At 42.9% G+C, this 24,239-nt stretch overlaps 1 long non-coding RNA gene across 1 annotated transcript; it reads left to right on the forward strand.

Moving 5' to 3' along the window:
- Window positions 1–531: 531 nt before the first annotated feature.
- LOC110016928 (uncharacterized) lies at window positions 532–10,300 on the forward strand. Its single transcript, XR_002292247.3, has 3 exons — window positions 532–889; window positions 1,289–1,576; window positions 7,559–10,300. It is a non-coding gene; the product is annotated as an uncharacterized LOC110016928 (long non-coding RNA).
- Window positions 10,301–24,239: the final 13,939 nt, after the last annotated feature.

Here is a 24,239-nt window from a genome sequence, read left to right on the forward strand (position 1 = left end):
AATGCAGGAAAATGCACCTCCTTTCTCATTTTCTTCCTCTACTAATTTCAGCTTTCATCGTCATCCTCACTTACAATCTTCCTCCTGAAGAGGCTTCCCTGCATTGTTCTTTTTACAATGAATTGAGTTTCCCCGCACAAAAAATCCAACGGTACCCAGTAAGGGGCGCAATGCCTAATATATTCATTTAGGGAAGTGAGAGAATTAGTGGATAACGTGAGGCGAGAAAGGAACGTAGATCACACTTTGCAGTGGTGATAAGACACTAAAAACCACAGAGACGCTAAAATGATGAGATAAAGTGCTGCCTGGCTCACAGTTTTAGCGGCATCAGCCTGCAGCTGCTTTAGAATAAGTGTACTAAGTTCAACTCAGGTATTTTATTTTCTTAAAATGGTGCTTTTGGTGTTTTTAACATGTTCTTGTAGCATTTTCCTGATGATGGATGACATGGAAAGAAAATTCAGAATAAAACGGCATTTCTGCATTATCCTTTATTCAAATCCTTGTGAAATCAGGAGATGACTTTAAATGAGTAATCTAAGTTTTCATGACTTACTTAATCTCAGGTTAATGTGACAAAATGTTCCGGTTGAGCGTCTTTTTTTTCTTTTTCCATCAACATTTTCATCCTGATCTTTGTCTGCAGCTTCAGAAACTCCCTGCAAGATGAGACTGTCAAACACTGAAGGACTTGTATTCATGTGAGGAGTGAAAACGAGGAAGAAAACATCTCAGCGATCTTCACAGGTTCTTACCGGCGTTACAGAAAGTGTTTTTTAGCAGTTAGCAGCTCTTCCAGAAAAGAAGCAGCAAAAAACTGAGCTCAGCTCCTCGCTAAGGAGCAGAAAATCCTTCCAACGCTGAAACAGGAGCAGCTGCCTTGACGGTAAGTTCAAGCAACACACTGATGGCAGGATGTGTGATCCTTGTATGTGGGAGGGGGCCAGGTGAGACCGATGGCAAAGCGTTGGTAATCAGCCCCTGACTTTAATCGCTGCTGTGAGCTGAGATCTTGAAATAGACACTTTCAGTTTGAGCCAGCATGACGTTTGCTGCGTTCCCCTCCGGAAAACTCATCAGATCATCGCCACGACGCTATGAGCTACTTTTAAAAAGTAATTTCTGGGGCGCTGGTGAGCGTAGCCATGTAAAGACGTGTTTTACAGAGTTCCTCAAAAGGACGACTTGTTGAAATACATTACACACTCCAAAACGACCAAATATTCTCCAGCTTAACAACTACATGCCAGTGAACGGCCTTCACCTCATTTTTTTGCATTTTCAGCGTTGCTTTGTAAAATCCTGAGCAAAACTGGAACTGGAAGAGAACAGGCCGTGAAGGCTTCGGACCCCTCCGGACATGAGAGAGGTAATGAAGGCGATTCTTAACTCCGAAAAAACAATACTGGAGCGGATTGACTCGAGTACAAAGGATCTGAACGACAAAACAGACTCCATGAAAAAAGATCAGGAGAAGCACGAGACCCGCCTGGACAGTACTGAGTTCAGTCTGAAGACGTATTCAGACCAGACGGTGGAACTGGAGAATGTGGTTAGCAAGCTAAAGTCGGAGGTAAGCTAACTGGCAAGGTGGATGATTTAGAGGGGCGACAGCGACGCTGCAATGCACGGATTGTCGGGGTGAAAGAAGGATTCGAAAACACTGGCCTGAGCTCTTAGCAACTGGGAGGGGAAGGGGGGATGGGCTTGCCCTGTGCCAGCATTCCCGCCCACAACTCAGAGGCGAATTTCTGATGAACTACTGCCGCCCTGCAGAAACTATGTCCCAGAAAACAACACAGATTTTTAGATTTCATCATAATTAAATGACCACTGGGAAAGCTTTGAAAACAGATAAAAAGATGATCGGGCGGGATTTTAATTAGCGACATACAGCGTGATGGGGTTTATGTTTTATTTTTAAATTGGCTCAGGATGGAAGAAAACCACAGACCCCCTGACCCACAGACACTGATAAATTACCAAAAATGCAACAAATCAATTTAGTTTTAAGAAGACGCATTTGTTCCTCATGTTTTTGTTTTCAAATCATTTCATTTTTTTGTTTTTAATTCAGAATCTCAAAATTTCTTTCGGAGCTAAAAAAAGCTGTGCAGAATATCCCGATGCAAATTTAGTCTTTTTTTTCTTCTTCTTCACAGCAGCAGCCAATAAGTCAGTTGAATGAACAAATGGAGCCTTTTCTTTGAGCCGTAAACTTCTCACCAATGAGGTCGCTGTGTCCAGAGCCGGTGACATAACTAAAGAAGTGAACGTCACGATGACAGGCTTCTTGTGCTGCAGACGGCTCTATTTTTGGCAGTTTGACCTCCTCCTGAAAGAACCCTTCTATTTTCAGGCTTAGCCCACTCAGAGTCTTGGCAGCAAACCCAAGCAGAGGCTAAACGAGATATCACATCACACCCGTCTTTGTGTGACACCAACACGCTGCTGCATAATTCAGACGCCAACAGGCGCTCTTTGGCCCGCCTTTTTCCCAACGTGAGAGTGGGAGTCGCAGCGGTAAACGAACCTGCAGCTGTAGACTAAAGTGTGTGGAAACGCATCCTGCTGAAAGTGAGGCATTTTTTTCCGTTTATCAATGATCCTAATCGTTACGTCTGAACGATTTTCTACAGATTTGAATCATTTCATCATCTCAGCATCAACATCTCGCTTGCAGCTGCTGTGTGGGGTTTTTTTCCTGGATTTTTATGATTTTTGCAGAAGTTGTCAAACACACAACACTCTTTGGGTGTGAAAACACGCCTCTGTTTGCTGATGCTCCTGTAAATGTTGTAAACATCAGGACACTCTTTGAAGGTACGAGAGAAAAGTTGTGCTGGTAGTTTATGATAAACTATTTATTTTATTCTTTCTATTACTTCTCAGCAAACCAGTCCCAGGGGAATTGCTACAAGTTTTTTTTAGTGAAACCCACCTGGAACCTGCACGGGTTGTTTACACAGCGCTCGACGGCCCCATGCGGCTCTGTTTTGTATGGATTTTTATTTCTCGGTGTGAGTTTGCTTCTGTTGTGCTCACAAATATTTCCCCAGTTTGACAGTGAATGCAGCAGGTGATGTTAGGAGGCAGTTTAGCGGCTGCACTAGTTTATTTTCAGGAAAAACTTTCAGCAGTGAGCATTCACATTTAGTATTCACTGTATTTAAAATCCTAAACCATGCATTTCTTCATGTATTTTTTATTTATGTATACATAGAGGTTATCATCAAAACTAACAAACAGCATCTTTTTTATGTTAATAGAAATCAGCAAAGTTCACTTTGCTGATTTGTTTTGGCTTCTTTTGCGTCTCTCCCTGTTGATGACCCACCCCCACTCCATCAGTTTGGCCCGCATTGTATTGAGTCCATGCTGTCCTTGAGTAAACTAACAGTGAGGCTTTGGTCCAGTTTGAATAACCCCTTGTGCCATCTTAGATGACCCCCCCCCTTCCATTGACGTGTTATTCTTACCATGACAAAGGTGGATAAAGGTGGAAAGATTTCATGTAATCTATGGACACCAGTGAAGATCACAAATCATTGAAGAAAAAAGGTTCAGAGCACTGTCTAGTGGGTCTAGATGACCCAACTCCCAATGGTAAAGTGCCTAGGATCCATCCATCCATCCATCCATCCATCCATCCATCCATCCATCCATCCATCCATCCATCCATCCATCCATCCATCCATCCATCTTCCTCCACTTATCCGGGACTGGGTTGCGGGGGCAGCAGACTAAGCAAAGATGCCCAGACTTCCCTCGCCCCAGCCACTTCCTCCAGCTCCTCTGGGGGGACCCCGAGGCGTTCCCAGGCCAGCCGACAGACGTAGTCTCTCCAGACTTGGGTCTTCCCCGGGGCCTCCGCCCAGTAGGACATGCCCAGAACACCTCTCCAGGAAGGCGTCCAGGAGGCATCCGGACTAGCCACCTCAGCTGGCTCCTTTCGATGTGGAGCAGCAGCGGTTCTACTCCGAGCTCTCCGCGGGTGACAGAGCTCCTCCCCCTGTCTCTAAGGGAGGGCTCAGCCGCCCTATGGAGGAGGCTCATGTCAGCCGCTATTCGGGACCTGATAACAGGCGATAACAGGCATGAGAGCATCAGAGGATAGATGGGGTAGTCACGACCCAGACGAGAATCGGGGCAGGCGGCAAGCAGACAGAGTCAGGAGACAGAAGATCAGGTCCAGATATAACGCTCAGTAAAGAAGGCAGAGTGGCACAAACAATACGTCACACTGAGTGAAGCTCAGAGCAGTGCTCAAGTATGGTTGATGAATGCATGAGAGTCAGGTGTACGGCATCCAGGAAGTGTGCGCTGGGGTTGCTGGGAGATGTAGTGTGGTTAGAACTCTGGGGACGGCTCCCGCCGGGGACCAGAGGGGGAAACAGAGTTTGGACTTCTGACACTTTGGGTCGATAAGCAACGCTTTTCTAAAGTAAAGTGTTGCATGTCGGCCCGAATCTGAATGCCAGATGGAATGACATTAATTGGACAATGCTTGAAGGGTTACAGTAGTTCCGAATTTCCTGCTGTCACAGGCAATTTGTTGTTACCTGTGACAGCTTTGTCGCTAAAGGGTCAAGAATTTTACTTCATAGATGAGCATTCATACAGATTGTTTGACTCGTTAAGCCTTCATTACTCGTAAACTGCTCATGGAGCTTGCATCTTTTTCATAAAGGCTTACGCAGACTCTGATTTATTCCATCCGTGAACCAATCTCCCATGTTCCATAAATGTTTGTGTTACTGTCCAAATGCTGAGACAGATGCTGGCCCCGCCCCCTGTGATCTGATTATCAAATCACAGTTTAGGATTTCGGGACATCATCAGTTCAGAATGCCCTCGACATTGATAATCCCAAATTCAAACGGAGTCATTCCACTGGAAAAACATAAAAGTTAACCCTTGTGCTATCCTAGGCACTTTACCATTGGGAGTTGGGTCATCTAGACCCACTAGACAGTGCTCTGAACCTTTTTTCTTCAATGATTTGTGATCTTCACTGGTGTCCATGGATTACATGAAATCTTTCCACCTTTGTCATGGTAGGGAGAACACGTCAATGGAAGGGGGGGGGTCATCTAAGATAACACAAGGGTCACCATCATTTACACTGACCTACACACTCTTCTCAAGGTTTCTATCCTATAGTACAGTAAATAATCACATTGATGAAACATCAAAACCACAACGTGTCTGGATTAAATGAAAACATTCATACACAAAGGTTTCTAGAAATGTATCTGGCATGTTGTTGTATTGAATCGACAAACTGCCTTCTTTCCAAACACCAGCTGTCTCCTAAGGCTGTTATTAAATGTAGGCCAACTGTCCTGGACGCATGTTTTGTATTATTTAAGTGCAGCGGGAAGCAGTTTTCTTGGAAAAGAAGGAGGACAGGATAAACAGATGACCCTGATAAGATCCAGGTATTTCCCTCATGAATTGCTGGAAATCAAAATGAAAGAAAAGGTGGAGGAAGGTGGTGCTTCCCTTCAGGTGCCTGCAGACAAACAGGTTCTGCTCATGCTCACTGCAAAGGATGACCGACGGTCGGCGTTCACAAACACTTCTGTGGAGGAATTTCAAAAAACAACTTAGTCACAGATGATTTTTTTCTGAAAAGAAAGATGCACTTTTAAACTGAAAATACACTATCTTGGTCTTTTATTGAATACAAATTATGCAGATTTATTTCTATAGTGGTAATTACTGTCAATAGTGCAAAGTGTGTTTTAAAACTGATGGTGTGACAGTGAGGCTGTTACTATGACGATCATGCAGGAGAGCATCTCACTCTGCTTCCCTTCTTCAGGTCTGCAAACACATCGTTTCAACTGAAAAACATTTTCTCACAACCACAACATTTTTTGTGAAAGTAAAAATGTTTTTCGTTGGCACAAACACAACTTTTGGTGTTGTTTTCTTTGTGTTTTGTTTTGTTATTTATCATTGTAATAAGGTGGGCTACATCCCAATTCTTTGACTTTTGTGGATTTATTTCTAAAACATTGCTGGGTCGTCATTAAAAACGTCTTAAGGACTTTGTATGTTTGTGCTGCGGTGTTGTGTTTGTGGCATTACATAACCTGAACAGAACCTTCCATTTTGCCGCTCACACAGAATGCAGCTTCACCTCATGCCAATTACTCTCAAGCTTGTTTTGCTTCAAACTTCCGTCTTTGGTCCCAGTTTAGTTCAGCCTCATGTTTTAATCATGCCGACTGCTTTTACTCCGTTTTTTTTCTCCCTGAGTCTGTGGTAAAATATCAGAACGCAGCAAACTTCAAACAAGACAAAAAGGAACATTTTTTGTTGTGAAGTATTACAGTATTATATAGAAATAAGTGATTATATAAAACCTAAAGCACTCTGGAGCCGTAGGCAGCCTCTTTTTTTCCTCCATTGTGGCTCACTGGTTATACTAACAATCTGGATAAATAATGGATTTTAGTTCAGTTTAGTCATTTATTTAGGGATTTTTAAACTATGGTGATCATACATGAGTAAAAACGAACCTTTTTTCTTTAATTAACCACGGCTGACATTACACTAAATCAGCTTTGCCCTTCCTCCAAACACGTCAGATAAACGATGGTTTGATCTATTCTCAGTGATTTATTATTAGAACAACTTTAAACTTGTATTCTACGTCTCTTTTCTGTTCAGAGGCAAAGTTCTTAAAGTATAATTGCAAATCTACTGTATCAGGATCTGATTTGACACAAGATGTGTTTTATTTTGAAAGGAACTTGTATTTTCCGCTATCAAAAGTAATACAACAGGAATTTAACAATGTTGTCGTTAAATCATTGTAAATATTTAAAAGCTGAATAAATGAAGGATTTCTTTTTCTAAATGTTTAGGAGGGACTTTGCGGCTCTGGCTGGTTTTCGTTCATTCGGGACCTTTAGAGCTAAAAGTTGTAGACTCCTGGTTTGGGTGAATCCTCAATTCTGATTGGCTGCAGGGTGTCCATTGAAAAGTGATAATGGGCACCTAAAAAAGACGTTTCCGGTCGAATAGCCTGAATGTTTCCTATTATTGGGCTGCCCTGAACTCCAGTTGATAACCAGAACAGCAGAAGCGTGGAACATAGGTGGACAGACGCTGTTCCACAGTTTATCACAACAGAAGACGGGAGAAAAGATCTCCGTCCTTCACATGTCTCCGGTGGACATGACAGAATCTTTGTCACATTGTTGATGGTTCTTTAATCAAGGTTCATTCATTTGAAATAGTCTGTCTTTCTGCCTTGTTTACCTTTTTGCTTGATACATTTTACTATTAGGTGATGAAAGAGATTGTCTTTTGGAAACACATGGAATGATCAGAGTTGACGGTGGATTTCTCTTCAATCAAAGCGATCTAGGAAACAAACTTCAGCTTCATCATCTGGACACAAACATGCAGTGAGAGGCGACCGTTCCCTCTGACCGTTCCCTGTGCCTTTGTGTGTGTGCGCTTTGTTTCTGTGTCAGAGTGGGGACCTCTGTGTTTTGTGTAAGTCTTTGTGTGTCTATTCGTCTCTTATATTTTCCAGGTGTGGTGCAGGAAAGCTGTGGCTTCCCATTGGACGACAGCTGATGGCGGCAGCCTTTAAAGCACCGCGTGGACCTCCAGGCCTCGAGAAGGGAGCTCTGCCAGCTTGGCTCGCCTCTCCACTTGAATTTTGACCTGTGTTAGTAGACTATTGTGGCTTGTAGTGTTCTGTGTGATGTTTTTGTGTAGCTGTAAGGGCGAACTGCTGTTTTCTCCTGTTTGTTGGTCTAGGGAGCATAGTTGTGTTGTTTTTCCCTTCTCTTTTAATTCAGGTTAGATGTTTTCTGGTATTAGATGGGTGGGGCTTTGTTTGTTCTTTTGGCCTTGGGTCACCCCGAAGCCTTTTTTGCTTCACCCCTTTAAGTTATTTTTTTCCTTATTCATCATTTTATTGTAAAAAAAAAGAAAAAAATTAGTTACTTTTGGATATAAGCACTTTTATGTTATGTCTCTCTACATCCCCCCACAGATGGAAAAAGAGCATAAAAAATAATGCTTTGGATCACTTCTCATGATGCACATAAAGAGCTTTTTCTCCCCTTAGTCTGCAGCAGAACAGGATCAGTGCAGCCTTTGCAGGCGTTACCATGACAACAAATATGCTGCTATGTTTGACTTCAAATGTAAAAATAAGATTAAAGTACTAATATTTGATTTAATGTTTCATTTGTAAGTGACCGTGGTATTAAAAGGAGAATCCCCTTCGACGTGTCTATTATCTGAAATGAATCTTTTCCTGAGACGGGACACCTCGTCGGGCATTATCCCTCACCTAATTCTATGCTCTATAAAACTCCAATCAAAGGTATTTTCTGTTTGTCTTTTCTGCAATAAAAAAAATCCCAAAGCCCGTAATCGCCAAACAAATATTGGAAAACTCTGATATAGTTCACAGAAAGAAAAAGATGACAGGATGAGAGAGAAACCTGGTAGGAAGGGAGAGATCGTTGAAAAATAAATATGATCTTTAACCTCTTAAGCGCTGGTTTCCTCATATGTAGACATCACACCTTTGGTTTCATTACCACAGTTAATTCTGCTGAAAAGGAGCCCTGTGACTAAATGTTCAGAGGGTTAGCTGAAATATTAGCTGGGGTAAGAGCTAAAGTACAATATTTAATCTACAACACATTTTTTGCGCTAATAAAACACTTTACAGGAATGAGAAAATCTTTGAAACAAATGATAATCCACAGTTTGATGACAAAGGGTCACCGAAAGTAAAGTCAACAAAGTAAAACTACAGCTGATTTGCTCGTCTTTTTGGTCTATAAGTCCGAGGTTTATTTAGCAGATTTTCCAGAAATTCGTTAGAAAACGTTTGAAAAAACATCAAGAAAGTATCAATGATTTTGTCAAGGGCTCATGAGATGTGAAGTTAATTAAAGTGTTGCAAATATGTATGTGTGGATTTTTTTTCTCCACCTTTTTTATGGACTGGCTAATAAAGCTTTAGCATCTGCATCTCTAAAGAAGTTAGTGACTGACAGTTAATTGGCTTTTGAAAGGCAAATAAGATGGTTATAGATCTGCAAAAACCTTTAAAAAAAAGCCTGAATGGTGGCTGTGAATCTGCAAAATGGATGTTAGAAATGGTCTGACAGATGGCACCAGAACGGTGAAAAGAGAATGTATGTGTGGCATATAGAAACTGCAAATGACAGAAGGAGAACATGGAAAATGTCTCCAAATTTAATTTGGTGCTAAATTGGCTGGAAACTGAAAAAACAGAGAAGAGGGAGAATTTGCTCACAGAAAATAAAAAAAGAGAAAACAAGCCAAGGAGATGTGAAAGAAAGCAGTTTTTACACTGAACCTTTCCCAAAGGTCTCATTAGTAATACAGACCAGCAGCTGACTTTTTGTTCTTGTGGCTGAGAACAGGCTTTTACACAATAATCCAGAAAGTCTCCACGTTCAAGATCAAACCGAATGTTCTGATGTGTTTAGTAGCAAACAAAAGTGCAAATATTTTGATTAACTGCATTTTTTAACAATCAATGTTAAAGCGATCTGCTTTAAAAATACAAAAACCACCAAAGCATTTGGATAAAATCCTGTTTTGTTGTGATGAATGATTGATTTCATAGCCGTCAGATCAAGCGGGTAATTTTCTCCCACGTGAAACTAAAAGCAAGATTTTCAAATCACATTTCAACCGAATCCATTTTGTAACCAAATTAAGTCTGTGGCTTTTGATGCAATTTTCTTTCATTACTAAATCGCGCTCACGTCACAGAACTGATGTTCTTCTCCAGTTTCAGCCCACATCCCATAAACACGCACAGCTGAGTCGGATCACGTGGGTGTGAAGGCCACGGACCTTAAGCGGCCCCCGAAGCCCCATGACTTCTGTCTGCCCACTGATCTGTGGCAGTCAGACTGCAAACTCTGCTGTTTCTACTCTCAGTGTTGTGCACACATTGCATATTTATTTATTTGATCCATTCGGTGTCATATTTTTTACCTACATACAAAAAGAAAGGAAGCAGCAGAGAAACTCTTGGTTTCTCCAGTCCTGTTTACCTCTGAAGTGTCCATTCCAGAACAACCAGGAGCTCCGTGCCGCCACATCGCACACGAAGCCGCCGCCGTCCAGCATGCACACATACAACACACGCCACACGGACTCTATGCACAGGTCTTTATTTCAGCTCTCAGAGAAAATGTTTCCGGGATTTTCTCATGTCAGATCATTCTTACTGTCTTTTCAATTATATTGATGAACGTCGAGCTAAATGTTTGATTTCTGATGATCATAAAAGTGTTTTGGTGCTTCTGATCTCAGTGTAGTTTTTGGCCAAACATAGCCATACGGGGGCTGCAGTGACATGCAGTCCGGGGAGGCAAAATATAGCTTGAACGTACATAAATCACACAAAATGAATAGACTTTTTTAAATAAAAAAACAAATATTATTTTTCAGAGATGTTTATTTCTTTGGTAAAAACATAGCTAATTGACAAATTTCCTGTTAAAATACAGGATACAGCAGCAGGTGAGGCACCGGGAGCCAATGCCTCCCCTGCGCCCAGCCTTCGCCGCACACGCTGACTGAGCTGCAGCGGAGGCATGCGCTTTAGTGTTTCAGTCTTTATATCCTCATAAAAAACGCTTTAAAAAAAAAAGACTTCATCTGCTCATTTCTCGCCAACTGTCTGATTAAGTTTGTGCCACTCATTTAGTCTTTTTTATCTGGAAAAAAAGTGCATCAGAAAGACACTGAGGCCCGCAGTACGCATGTCTGAAGACAGAGGGCGCTGGTGATCCCAGAGGGTGTGACACTGCGGCTAAAGAATAATAGAGTTAGTCGAGTGCAGCCTTCCAGTTATAGTTTAATTTTGTTTAGCATCATTTTCTAAATGGAGGATTTTGTGTATAAACTCTGGAATTTGTGGAGACGTGTCTCTGGCAGAGATCTCCATGGAAACTGAGAGACTTTTAAAACTGAGAAAGGAAAGGAAAACTTCTACAAACAGGTTCTCCATGTGATTCTTCAGAAGGAGCGGCCAACGGACTCCATTTAGAAGTAAAAGTAAGTCAATAACAACAATTTTGGTGATTTTTTTTTCAATGCTACAGATTGTAAACAGAAGAAAGATGTTGAACTGAAATTCAGAACAACACACTTTAACAGTTGTCAATCAAACAATGAAGAAGCTACTCTGAAGGTTCACATAATTGTAAATCTGACTGATGACGTCAGGGCCTCCCCAGGCAGGAACCTCACTAGTCACTGGGGTGCTGGGTTTTTTTGGGTCATTCGGGTCTTTGGAGGGGCGTAGAAAGGGGCGGCTGCATCTTGAGGGGAGAACAGGTGTGTCTCTCAGTTCCTTGAGGCTCGTACGGCCACCTCAAGGGACGTCATGAAACGGAACGTACCAATATTGTGCGTGTGGTAAGTGTGTTGTAAAGTACTTAAAAGACTAGTAGAACTTAGGACGTACGGGTGATGCTGTCGTACGGCGTCCCTACGCCACACTCTAGTCTAGGTGAGACAGTACAGACCGCACGCAAGTGCCTGTGGGATGTCCACACGTATATTCTGTCTAATTTCCTCATTTCTACCAATCAGGCTGCACAATAAGGAGCGTGAACAGCACTAAAGGGCTCCCTGCAAAGCGCACAGGATTGAAAAATGGAAAAAATCTGAACCTTTTTGGTCAACGTATTCACTGAGCGGTCTAACACTTTAATATTTTTGGCCCGTAGTTGTGACTGAGGCTTCAAGCAGCAACTCTGGGGATCACACGGTCAGCTTGATAGGATTAAATTTCAGTCCACATTCTACCTGCTTTGCTCATTTTCAGCGGCAACATGTGTTCAGCGTCTCCATCCCCACACTCAGCATGGAAAGAGCTGCAGAGCAGAGAAGACAGTTTCACCAGATTCATGCAAGTAAACAGTTACTTTAGTCTCAGATAAGACACAAAATACAAAGACTCAACATAAATGAATAATTTATAATAATAAATGAATACATTTATTATTAGGTTGGGCTGATTTTCTGTGCGATCTATTTTCAGAAGCTACAAAAAGGCAAAAATTACCTGATCAATTCTTCTATTCTGTCTTTTTTGATACCATTTGGCTGTGAAGTCAATTTCAACATGTTTTATAGATCAATATTTATCAATTCCAAAGGTTAGGCAGTGAAAATGGAAACTAGGAGGGGCTCTGAGGAATCTAGAAGGAGGTTAGCTGGTAAAGCCTTAAACAACAAAGTTATTTTTAATTCTCCACGTTTCACACAGCAGAAATCAGTTTGGTGATTATGAAGGCTTCCTACTCCAGAGACTTTCCGCCCCCCCCTACGTTTTTTTTCTTTCCCCTCATTTACATTATTATGCTGCACTTTAAATGCACAAAATACATTTTTGTCTTGTTTATTTTTTTCACTGACACAAACTTTCACATAAACCTTCGGAATGTGGTTTTCTTTTGTCCAAATGGATTTCATTATGTAAATGTGTCTCCATTTCCATTTAGATGCTTATCCAACTCTCATCTAAAGTGAATGACCAAAAAAGGAAATGATGTAAACACGGTCAACAACAGCTTTTCCCTTTAGTTACCATGGCTACGCAGATGACACACAGATGTACATTACACTAACACCATAGGCCGAGGCCCTGTACAGCGTCTTGGTAAATGCATTTAGGACAACAATGACTTCAGCTGAACCGAAACCAAGCAGAGGTTATTGTTTTTGGGGCTACAGAGAAACGCTTGGAGGTCACTACAGAACTTCAATCTACTTATCTAAAAACATCCAATCAGGCCACAAACTTGGATGTAGTCGTGGACACAGACCTAGATTTCTTACAAACACATGCAGGCCGGCATAAAATCAACTTACTAGGATGATTTCGAGGATTCCAAATCTATACTGCTGCTCTGGTTGTCACAAGAACCAAAACAGTAGAACCACATCAGTCCAGTTCTAAGGTTTTTCCGGTGGCTGCCTGTCTGACAGGACCGGCTTCAAAGTTCTGATGCTGGTTAATAAGGCTTTGAGTGGTTTAGCAGCGAAACACAGGATTGACCTCCTGACTCAGTATTAACCAACCAGACGTCTCTGGTCACCTGGATCCGGCCTCTTGTCTGTTCCTAGAGTCCAAACCAAACATGGAAAAGCTGTATTCAGCTTCTATGCTCCACAGATCTGGAACAGACTTCCAGAAGGCCGTAGATCAGCGGATCAGTTGATCCTGGATTCCCTAAATCCAGGATCAAGACAGATCTGTTCTCAGCTGAAATTGATTAGTTTTTTTCTTCAAAAGTTTACATCCACACTCTTACTTTAAGCTGACTTTAAATTAATTTCTTTAAAACTTCCTCTATATTTTCTTTTACTGATTATTCATTTAGTATTTTTTTTAACCACACCTCTTTTAATCTTTCATATAAAGCACTCTGAATTATCTCTGAAATGTGCTGCATCGCCTTGCCTGGGATAATTTTTTAATAACCCTATAAAGATGAGAAAACCCATAGATAACTGTAAATAAGAGCCTGCATTTTATACTTGGAGCTCCTGTTCAATATTTCTTGGAGATAACCTACAGAATAATCTCCCTCAGCGTTCTTCCTGTTCTGTTTCCTCCTCAACTTCTGTTCACGCCACCTCCACCAGACATGTTTATTTATAACAATGGCTCTTATGCAAACAAGAGATTGGCGAGCTGTGCTCTGAGTAGCTGGAGAAGTGTTTTCAGAGACATCCGGCAGTTCAAAGCCTGGAAAAGCATAGGTTGTGCAGCTCTTTAGATCCCACTTCACTCCTGGAGGGGAATGGGTAATAAAGCACTGCCCAGCGGAGGCTTGGGGGGGGGCTGGCGTCTGTGTGACTCACTCTGTTCTGGATATTTCCTTTAACAGGCGTTTGAGTCCATCCACACCAAAGTTTCTGACAGTTTCACAGAAGAGACTCATTCAGAGGCGGAAAATGGACGTTTGAAACCAACGTTCAAAGTTCTGACAAAAAAAGATGATGACCATATAAAAAAAACCTTATTTCCCCATTTATGTAAGGCTACAGACCAACCATGTGAGTCACAAACAGTTTGAAACATCCAAACCTCTTCTTTTTTTTGCATAAATGCAAAATGTATCTTTTAAACACAGACAAAGCTGCAGATGGTACGATAATTTTTAGGTTTTTACGTTTCGACACAAACCCTGGTTTATAAAAAAGACTGAAAGCCGTGTCACAGGGCCACAACGTTTCCGCAAATTGTACAGATAAAAGTTGGTCATACGTGAATCTATGTGGAAAAAAGAAAAAAAATTAGTAAAAAGTAAAAAGTAAAATTTTCACAGATGTATCACGAAATACCCTATTAAAACCACGGAATAAGTAGAAATAAACCACGCAAAGAACACGTAAATATACGCAGGACAAGAACCGTGCGTAATTATTGCGCTGTTTATATATTCATGCATCAATTTAGTAATTTGAATGTGATGTGCGGCGGTTACGCGATATAAACGTTCGGTGGTACGGGCATTAAAAGTCTGTTGGAACGGTCGTGCAAAAGCCACAAATTTGAGTGTGCATCTCGCCAAAATCACGCACAATTGCAAAATATTTACATAATAATATACGTGGGAAATGCATAAACTGCATAATTCCCAACCGGCCAAACATTTTGAGCAGCTCAGAACCAAAATCAAGTAAAGGCCTGTCGTCCGAAAGCCTCGGCGGACATCTGCACACATGGACGAAGACGAGCGCCAGAAACACTTACGAATGACGAATGTCACGCATGAATCACTAAAGACCGACATTACATACATGGAGAATGGGCAAAGTGTCTTTCATGCCTGTGTGACCCGGTTTTAAGTACAGGAGGATTTTGAATAGTTAAGCTCATCAGCCGCCAACTAAAATCTGAAAGGAAAATCATCCAGAACAGACCGGAGCTTTTTCATGTCTTTTAGTGGGGTTACATTTGTTATAGCTGTTGTTTCATTTCCACAGTTTACATTTTTTTTAACCACACTGATTTTAATTTCAACTGTTCAAAAAAAACAGAGAGAGCTTTAATTTTATTTTAGCACGATTTCTCTCTGACTACTAGATAAAAAAAAACGTTATTGTTTTGGGAAATCAGCTGATGAGTTGTTGCCATGTGACACAAAACTGTGCTAAAAAAAACAAGAAAAACCAACAACAATTCTTAACATATTTGCCTTTAAAGCAAAGATCTAAAATCCAAACAGTCCATAAGCAACATTATAGTAAAGCACATCTGCTGTTTTAGCACAAAGAGGTTCTGTAAATATATCACTAACACTATTTATCTCACAGACAGCTCCCAAATAAGCTCAACTGCAAAGTGCAAATAAATCTCACATCCCCCGATTATAAATAGAAAAGAATATTTAGGATCTGACGTCAGGATTTACAGAGGAGCGGTCTTCTGCGAGGAGGAAGAGGAGACTTCAGCTCCATCAACCCAAACCATCAAACAGAAGTCTTTCCCTTCAAACCCACAGCTATGGGATGTTTTCTCATCTCCTAATGGCAAAAATCTCATTTCATTTACAAAAATATGGAACATAAAGATGAACATTTTTCAGATTAGCTAGTAAAATTTTTTAAAGTATTTTTCACAAAAAATCTTCCTGCTTGTGGTGCCCGTTATTTCATTGGCAAGCGAAACACGTGAGAGAAAAAGAGAAAACTATTCAAACTATAACTAATAATCGTGATAATGTTTAAGGGTTTAGGCCCAACCAAAACTAACGTAGACACTCAAGTGCACCCGTACAGGGGGTTAACCCGTATGGATGCTGCATGTTTTTGGTCTACACACCCCTTGGAGAGTCGTGGAGGGAAGCGGCTGCACCTTTAAGTCCCATGCCACTAAAATTCATGTATTTTGGTGTTTTTAACATCGTCTTGTGGGATTTTTTTGATGATTGAGGACATTTATAGAGAAAATCAAGAGTAATATTGCATCTCTGAGTTTTTCTTTATGCAAATTGTTGTGAATCAGGAGCAGTTGAAAAAATGCCATTTGAAAAAACTCGTATTTGTGTGGTAGAACATACCCTGGGCTCCGTGCTCCGGCCCTTTCTGATGCATCCACCTGCAGACAAACATCTTTGTTTTCCTGGCCTGAGCTGGAATCTGGATCTGAACCTGGACAGCTACGATACTGCTCAGCCTTTTTGTCGCATCGCTAACGTCAGGTTGGGGGTGTGAGAGGCTGTAAGCTAGTGGGAGAACGTTGTAGTAGGTTTAGGGGATTTCATCTGGACTTGGTTTCACCTCTTATCCAAGAGGCTTTGTCAATTCTTGACAAAGCCTCTTGGATAAGAGGTGAAACGTCTTCCAACTTTAAAACCAAGTCCAGATGACATCCCCTAAACCTACTACAATGGAACCAATCTGGATGAATGAGAGTCTTCATAGACTAGTGGGAGAACGTCTAAACCAGGAGCTCTAAGTTATGGGTGAAGGAACAACGGGGGCAGGGTTGCTCTGCACCAACGGTCACGCCCACAACTCTGCGGCGAAGAAACTGCAGCTTTAAAAATGGATCACTGGATGATTGAAGTGGGACTTTGAGAGGATCGATGTGTTTAGCAGTTCCCTTGAGGCTCAGACCACCATCTCAAGGAATGTCATGTGAAAATGGAACATACCATTGTTGAGCATTGGGGCAAGTGTATGGCAAAGTATTTGAAGTGTACCGTGAAGTATTTATAAGGATAATGGAGGTTGCACGCACGTATGACGTACAGGTGATGCCGCCGTACGCCGTCTTTCTGCCAAACTCTAGTCGTTAGTAAGGAGCGAATACTGGCTCCTCACTGACTGCACGCACAGGGTGTGCACGTGAAACATAAGTGCACGTGGGACGGCCGTAGGAGGAAATGGATGCGAAAGCACCACGAGGTCCACAGACGATTTAGTTTTCCAACAGAGCCGATTCATTTGGTGGCTTCTTTTAAAATAAAACATGTTTGGTGTTTGCCAGGAGTCTGTCTTTTTTCTGGCATGTTTGCACATTTTGTATGATATTTTCCCCTCAGGGAAACCCCGCTGGACCGAGCAGCTTTGTCCTCTCCCGGAAAAACTGTAACTTCAGTTGCTCGGCGACACCAAACCTTGCGAGGCTGTTGGTTGACAGACAAAACCTATTTTTTGCTCCTTCCTCCACTCTCTTCTCTTTTTCTTTGCAAACAACTTTCGAGTTACTCAAAGGAAGCAACAACTCCTCCAGATCACTGTGAGGGGAAATGAGCTGCAGGTTCCGTCCAGGTAGGAGGAGCATGAAGTCTTTAGCTGGCATTGATCTAGTACATGTCTGGAACTAATAGGCATGGACATGTAAGTGTTCTAGTCATCGAACCCAAGGAGACCTCCCGTTTGGCTCAGCGGCAGCATCTCTGAGGCTTTCCTTCAGAGTTTACACGCAGCTCATTTAAACTTTTCATGTGGTTTATTAGCATTAATTCCAAAGTCAATAAGTTACTGTGCAGGTAGTTGCACATTACTCTCCATTACCTCACCTCACTGAGTGGCAGAAGGGAACGTGGCGCTCGTCAGACTAATATCATTCTTCCTACCTTGAGGGATCACAATTACAGTGCTGAAGTGTCGGCGGGAATGAGAGAGAAAATTCATCAAAGAGACAGGAAAATCAGCGTCGGAGAGAGAGGTCTCGCTAATGAATGCCCTTCTCTGCCTAAAGATTAGATTAATAGGCGCGCGTGAGGCTGCGTGTGATCCGTGAGGCTGCGTGTGATCCGTGAGGAGCGCAGAAGCGTGGGTGGGCGTCGGCCGTGGACGGACTTGCAGCTGTTGCAGCGGCGCTTTCTCTTTGATGCCGGATAGTAAATGAGTCACAGCAGATGATGCTGCCACAAGTCATCACAGCACGTCGCCAGCAAAGGGAAAGTCCAGCAGGGGTCACAGCGCTGACCTACATACCAAGCCTGCATGCGGAGGCCGGAAGGAAGACTGCCTCACAAAGATAAAACTGTCAGCGTTGGAAATTGCATTAAAGCTTGTTATTTATTCTGTCTTTTTTCTAAATCTTGTTAGAGTCTCAGTCCTGCAGCAAGATGGCAAAGAGTTTAATCTTCCGTTGCCAGGTTAAATAATGCTTGTTTATCTGCATTAACTTCCCTGTATTTGAAGAAATATATGCAAAACAAATATAGATCCAATAATTAATATTCAAAAAAGATTAATATACAGTTCATTTTTAGGAATCTATACTAAAATACAGTGAAGCAAAGTTCTCCCACTCCAAAAGACGAGAGAGGCCTGTCATTTTGATTCATAGGTAAACCTCAACTATGAGAGACAAAATGAGGAGAAAAATCCAGAAAATCACGTTGTCTGATTCTAAAGAGCTTATTTGTAAAATAAGCAGCTGTCATGGCTGGAAAAACCCAAAGATCTGAAGGAGCAGAACTCAACCATGCTGGCTAGCAGGGTGCAGGCAAACACCACTCTGACCAGACTAGAGAACAGCAGATGGAACTGAACCGAGTCCCTTCGTCCACACGACTCAGAGCAGACAGGTTCAGGAGGCACAGAAAGATGGTACAGCCCAACGTCCTCAGTGACAATGATTGGCTTTTCTTTGTATCGAAAAAGCACGTCACCATTAAAATAACAGCACAATCTCATCCCTGGAAGGAACTCACTAACTTGTGTTGCAACACCAACACAAACCAAATTTTAATTCCCATAATGCATCCTGCAGAGGGCAGGCTCGTTATTATACGTATAAGTGAGCGTGTATATATGTGTACTTTTTGATTAATGTTGGTTATTGTCTTAAACACAGTAGAAATGTGAAGTTTTAAGAGCCAAAAGTAAACTTTAGACCATGAGACTACTGGATGGTTTGATGGAAGAAGTTCTCCTTCTTTAGTTTGATGCGTTTGAATGAAAAACTAAATAATCTGCAGGCGCTGATAAATCCTCGTCATGTCATGTGATGCGTTTAGCAGCTCATTCTTTACCTGCCGCTCATAAAAACTCAATATCCAAAGATATCTTTTGGCTCCAACAAGAAAACCGATTAAAACTGGGATTTAGGGCAGTTTTGTTATCCACCAAACTGTCGTTTCTCAATGTAGTTGAATGTAGTAAAAAAATGTGTTTTGTTTGAACAAACATTTATATTTATCCTGTAATAAAACAAAAAGAATTACAGCACAGGTGACTTCCAGCATTCTCCAGATCAGATGAGTCTTTATTTCTACAGAACGGTTCATGCCTGATAGCTCCCAGCCTCCAAACCAATGTCACATCTCCTTCACTTCACGCTAAGCTAAAGTCAATAAAGTATTGAGTTCTTTGTTTGCTTCACAAGGATGTTTTGGAAATTGATCCAAGTTAACATGTTTGCTTATGTATTTTTGCCAAAGCAAATGTCTTCACAATCATGATGCTTCAAAAAATGAATCGTTTTTGCACGAATCCAAAGTTAAAACACTTTAGCTGCAGCATCAGTGGATTAAAAACAAACTGTCAGGTTGTTTAGAGGCAAAAACCCCAAATCTCACAAAGTATGTTAGCTTTAAGGCCCGTACACACCGGGACGAATTTTGCCGGCGATTTTCGCCGACGTTTAACGCCTCGTGACTAAACAAAGGGCACCAACGAGAGTGTGCACACCGACGCGAAAAAACGCCACGCGTTAAAGCGTCAAAAAAAAAAACGCCTCGGGTTCGGTTTTTTTTTTCGACGCGTCGCGTCGAAATCTACTCGACCAATGAGAATGGCGCTTTTGCTCACGTGTCTGGAGCTTCTGAAGTTACAGTAAAACACAACTTGGGGGCGCTCAAACACAAAACTGCCTTGCTGAGCACACATACCAGCGAAGAAGATAGATGCCAAGTAGCGTCTACACAGCCGCGAAGCAATAATGACGGACATTCTTTTTTTTTTTTTTTTTTTTTTTTCAACTTGTCCTGTCCAACAGCTAGGCAAACAGATGAGAGCTGAGGGCCTCTTGTGTTGGACATATTTTATTTTAACAAGAGGGGTTATTCATCTTCAGACAAACCAAAAGTATGTCTGAATAAACCCCTTTTGTAATTGAGGCCAAAATTTATTAATTTCAATCATGTTTGAAAATCTTTGGTGTTGGACCGGACGGAAAAGGAAAGAGGGGAAGAAGAGAGAGGGACGTTAGAGAGAGGGGGGGGTAGGAGGGTGATAATAGGAGGGGAAGGGGGGTAAGACCATGAAGCAGCATAGAGCAGACAGGTTTACTGGTTGTTTATCGTTACGGTACGGTTCAAATGTAGTACAAAAAGGGCGGGGCCTGTTCACACACACTCAAATATTATCAACACACCTGCTAGCCGCAAAAATGTCCACATGTCAACATGCACACAAAACAGATAGTGTTCACGAACGCATACCTATGCCTTTAAACCAACTAGTGTGAAATCTTTCATTCATTCAATCATGCAAACTATTAGTGCAAAGGTGAGCTAACACCTGTGCTCAGGTGAGTGTTTATGTTCTTCTAAAATGGATGGTGGAATGTGAAAAGAAGGAGGAGGAGCGCCCAGCCACCCCCACACCCATACCCCCGCCGCAGCAGCAGCGGCAGCCGGAATTCCCTCAACGCCACACGGGAACAGGCAGGGAACAACCGCCCCCCGGGCGACCAAGACCGCCACCCAGGCCAGGGCCAGCCGGACCGCCGCGAGGCCCCCAGAGCCAGAGAGCAGGGAGGCGCAGAGGGAAAGAGAGCGCCGCCCCAGCCCAGCCAGGAAAGCAGCCCCCCGCCGCGCCGGAAGAGCCCAACGCAGGGCCCCACCGGAGAGGGACGCCCACAGCCCCAGACGAGCACCCCACCACCACCCAGGAGTTCCGGGCATCCCCCCGCCCCGACCCCAGGTACGAGCCAGGACCCCCCAAGGGAGACCCGCTCCGCACTCCAGGCAGCCACCCACCCGGCCCACGGTTGGTCCAGGTAGGAGCAAGGCAGGGGCCCGCCGCCCCCGCCCAGGAGGGGGGAACCCCGGGGAAAAAAGGGCGGCCCACAAGGGATGTTATAAATATGGCCCGACCAGGCTCGGCCATGTTGGACGTTTGGCGGGGCCCAGGGGCAAGGACCAGGACCCACCCCCCAGGGACACGAACACCCCCGGCTCAGGTGTAATATGAACCCCCCCACCGTGCGGAGAGAGCACCGCCGGGCCCAGGGAGCCGGCACCCAAGGGACACGGCCGCCATCGCCAAGGGGCCCGCACCCCCCACCAGGGAAGGGGTAGGGGACAGATGGACCCAGGTCCCACCTTCCTTGTAAAATGTGTGTGCGTGTATGGGTGTTTGAGAGGGTGTTTGTGTGCATGTGTGTGTGTTTATGTTTGAATGTATATATTGAAGGGGGAGGGGTGTGTGTACTAAGGGGGGTGCAGTTAAAATTGGCGAGTAGGGCACTAAGGGGACATCTCCTGATTACTCACAGTGATGTCCCCTCACCCTCCACACCAAGGGGCCCTAAATGTCTAAGGTGCGGTTAAAATTGGCGGGTAGGGTGCCAGGAGGACATCTGCTGCTTGCTTGCAGTGATGTCCAAGCACCCCCCCTACCAAGGACCCTACATGTCTAAGGTGCAAATAAAACCGAAAGAGGGGGGGCCCACTCCATACGGCAACCATAGGAGGGGGGCCACTCCCAAGTAGCCCCCCCCCCAAGGCGCATCGCAGGCTAGACCCCCCACCCCCTCACCCTAATATGAGGTTATATAAGGAAGGGGGTAAGTTGGGGACAGCTGGTAGACTGTCCCCCGGTGGTCAAACAGCCGTCCCCCAGCCCACCCCCAGCAAAGGGGCCAGGGCCACCCAGCCCAGGGGCCCACCCCCGGAGGCGCCGACACCCCAGGCCCGGCACCACCCACCCCACACAGAGAGAGAGGAGCCAGAAAGCGTCGCCCCCCCCCCGGACGGACATTCTATAACATCCCCGAACCAAGCACCAGTTGGAGCTACTGGTGCTTGAAATATTCATGTTTTCTTTGTTTGATTCTGACAAGCGTGTAGATACTTGCTCTCTTCTTCTGAGTGAAAAGCGACTTTAAGAAGCGTAAAGTTGCGCAGCGCCACCTTGTGTACAGGAGTATTTCTGTTTTACATTAAGCGCCATCTAATGTCAGGGAATGAAATTGCATGTTCACTCCACTCATCGTCAGCGAAAATCGCCTGGGTGTGAACACAAAAAACGTGGCGAAAAACGCTGGCGAATAACGCCTGGCGAATATTCGTCCCGGTGTGTACGGGCCTTTAGTGTAAATTAGGACTAGCCTAACTAACCAGAACCTTCTCAGTGAAATATAACAACTTTTTAAAAGACAATAAATCATTTGTATCTTGTTTAGTCCTTTGGTCTTGAAAACATCTTATTGTTGGTCAAACCTCTCCTGAAATAAAGTTTTTAGGCAAAAGTTTTCTTTGTGAATGCTGAGGGGTTGTTTCAGGGAAAAGGCTTGATTTGTGGAAACCGGAAAGTTTTAATTGACCCATAATTCATGTATAACCTTCTTTTTAAGACAGTTGTCGTTAAATGTGTATTTTTGGTCTCATTTTAGGTTTATTTATGCTCTAAATCAATAAAAAAGAGGTAGCCTGAAAATAGCAAAAGAACAATAATCTTAAGAAGAAAATCACTAGAAAGCAGTAAAATGTGCAGAAAGTCAATTTGACTTAAGAAATCTTAGAAACAAGGAGTTCCACCTAAACATTCAAAAAGGGGAAAAAGCTAAAAAGAAAAGTTAACTGTTAGAAATAGTTTATGCACATACTTTTCACATTATTTCTACACATTGCAGATTAAGTAAAGAAAATCAATAGCTTATTTATTATTATTAAAAACATTTCAGTAATCACGATTGCACATTACATAATGTTAACTCTGTAATTAAAAGAGCTTTGATTATTTTATCACATTCAAGTTCACTCATGTATTTGGAATTATTCAAACACCTGTTGATCCTTAACTCCTCTTATCTTTATGTCATGAAATCAGAGGTTTTTTTTATTATAAATTCTCGATACATTTTTTTGAATATTTGAACATCGTTTGAGCTCATTACTGAACCCGTTCCAAAGTTTAGTGATCTTGAAGATCCCAGATCCCCTCAGTTTGTAGCCTCCTTCATTTTCTAAGAACTTATTTCAAGACATTTTACAAATCAAAAGCTCCAATAAGCAGATTTTTTTTCACTTATAACAAGGGAAACACGTGAAGCAGTTTACATTTTTCACTTGTTTTGGAGGAGATTATAATATTTATCTGATCTTTGCATGTTAGTTTGGGTGTCAAAGTGTTGCTTTAAACAGCAGATCTGCAACACGTCTGAATGTTTCTTAACTGAGAACTCATTCTGTGCTGAAAGTGTCTGCAGAGTGGCTTTCTCTCAGAAACAGGGTGACTCACAGTCCCACATCCAAACTTTGTCTCCGAGCTCCACGACTCTCTTGACCCTTTGTCTGCAAAATCTTCTTGCGTTTCATAGATGCTGGATTTGACAAATTCACACCTCCTGTGTTTCTCCAACACACTTTAAGGGTTGAAACTGGCAGAGCTGGTCATTAGCCGAGCTCGTTCACACCCAAAAATGCCGTTATTTAAGAGCGCGGCTGTTCTGGCTTTAAAAAATACCCCCCAGCGCTGGAGCTGGATGACATCACGGGAAGCTTCTGGATCTGAAAAGCGTGTAGAAACCAGAGGTCAATGAGAATCCTAATGCCTTGAGCTCACAAAAGCAGCGCTGGTTCCTGTGACACCCCCACATTCTGCATCAACAGGAACACCATGCCCAGGTTTTCTGCTGCATGTCTTCCTGTTTCCCTCCACGCCTTTTTGCACCAGCAGATTGGTGTCAGAAAAGGGCAATAAATGACAGTTTCCCCATCAAGAAAACACTGGGGTGACGCAAAGAGAAAGTTCCCACAAAGAAAAGACAGCCGACGCCTTCGACTGAAGGAGACAGCGGTTCCTTCCTCTGCTCTTTTATGAGCTATTACATAATTCCTGCTCTGACAGGGGGAGGGCATTAGACCCTCGGATTGATTCGGTTACTGCCCATTCAGTTTTACTAAATATGAGAAAGGCATAAACCCAATTTTAGCTGTCATAGGGTTGTTTTTATAGTATTATCACTAACAAATGCCCGGCATCGCGCTGGGGGA

This window comes from Oryzias latipes, chromosome 17 (genome assembly GCF_053564925.1).
Source record: "Oryzias latipes strain Hd-rR chromosome 17, Olatipes_Hd-rR_3.1".
Lineage (NCBI taxonomy): Eukaryota > Metazoa > Chordata > Actinopteri > Beloniformes > Adrianichthyidae > Oryzias > Oryzias latipes.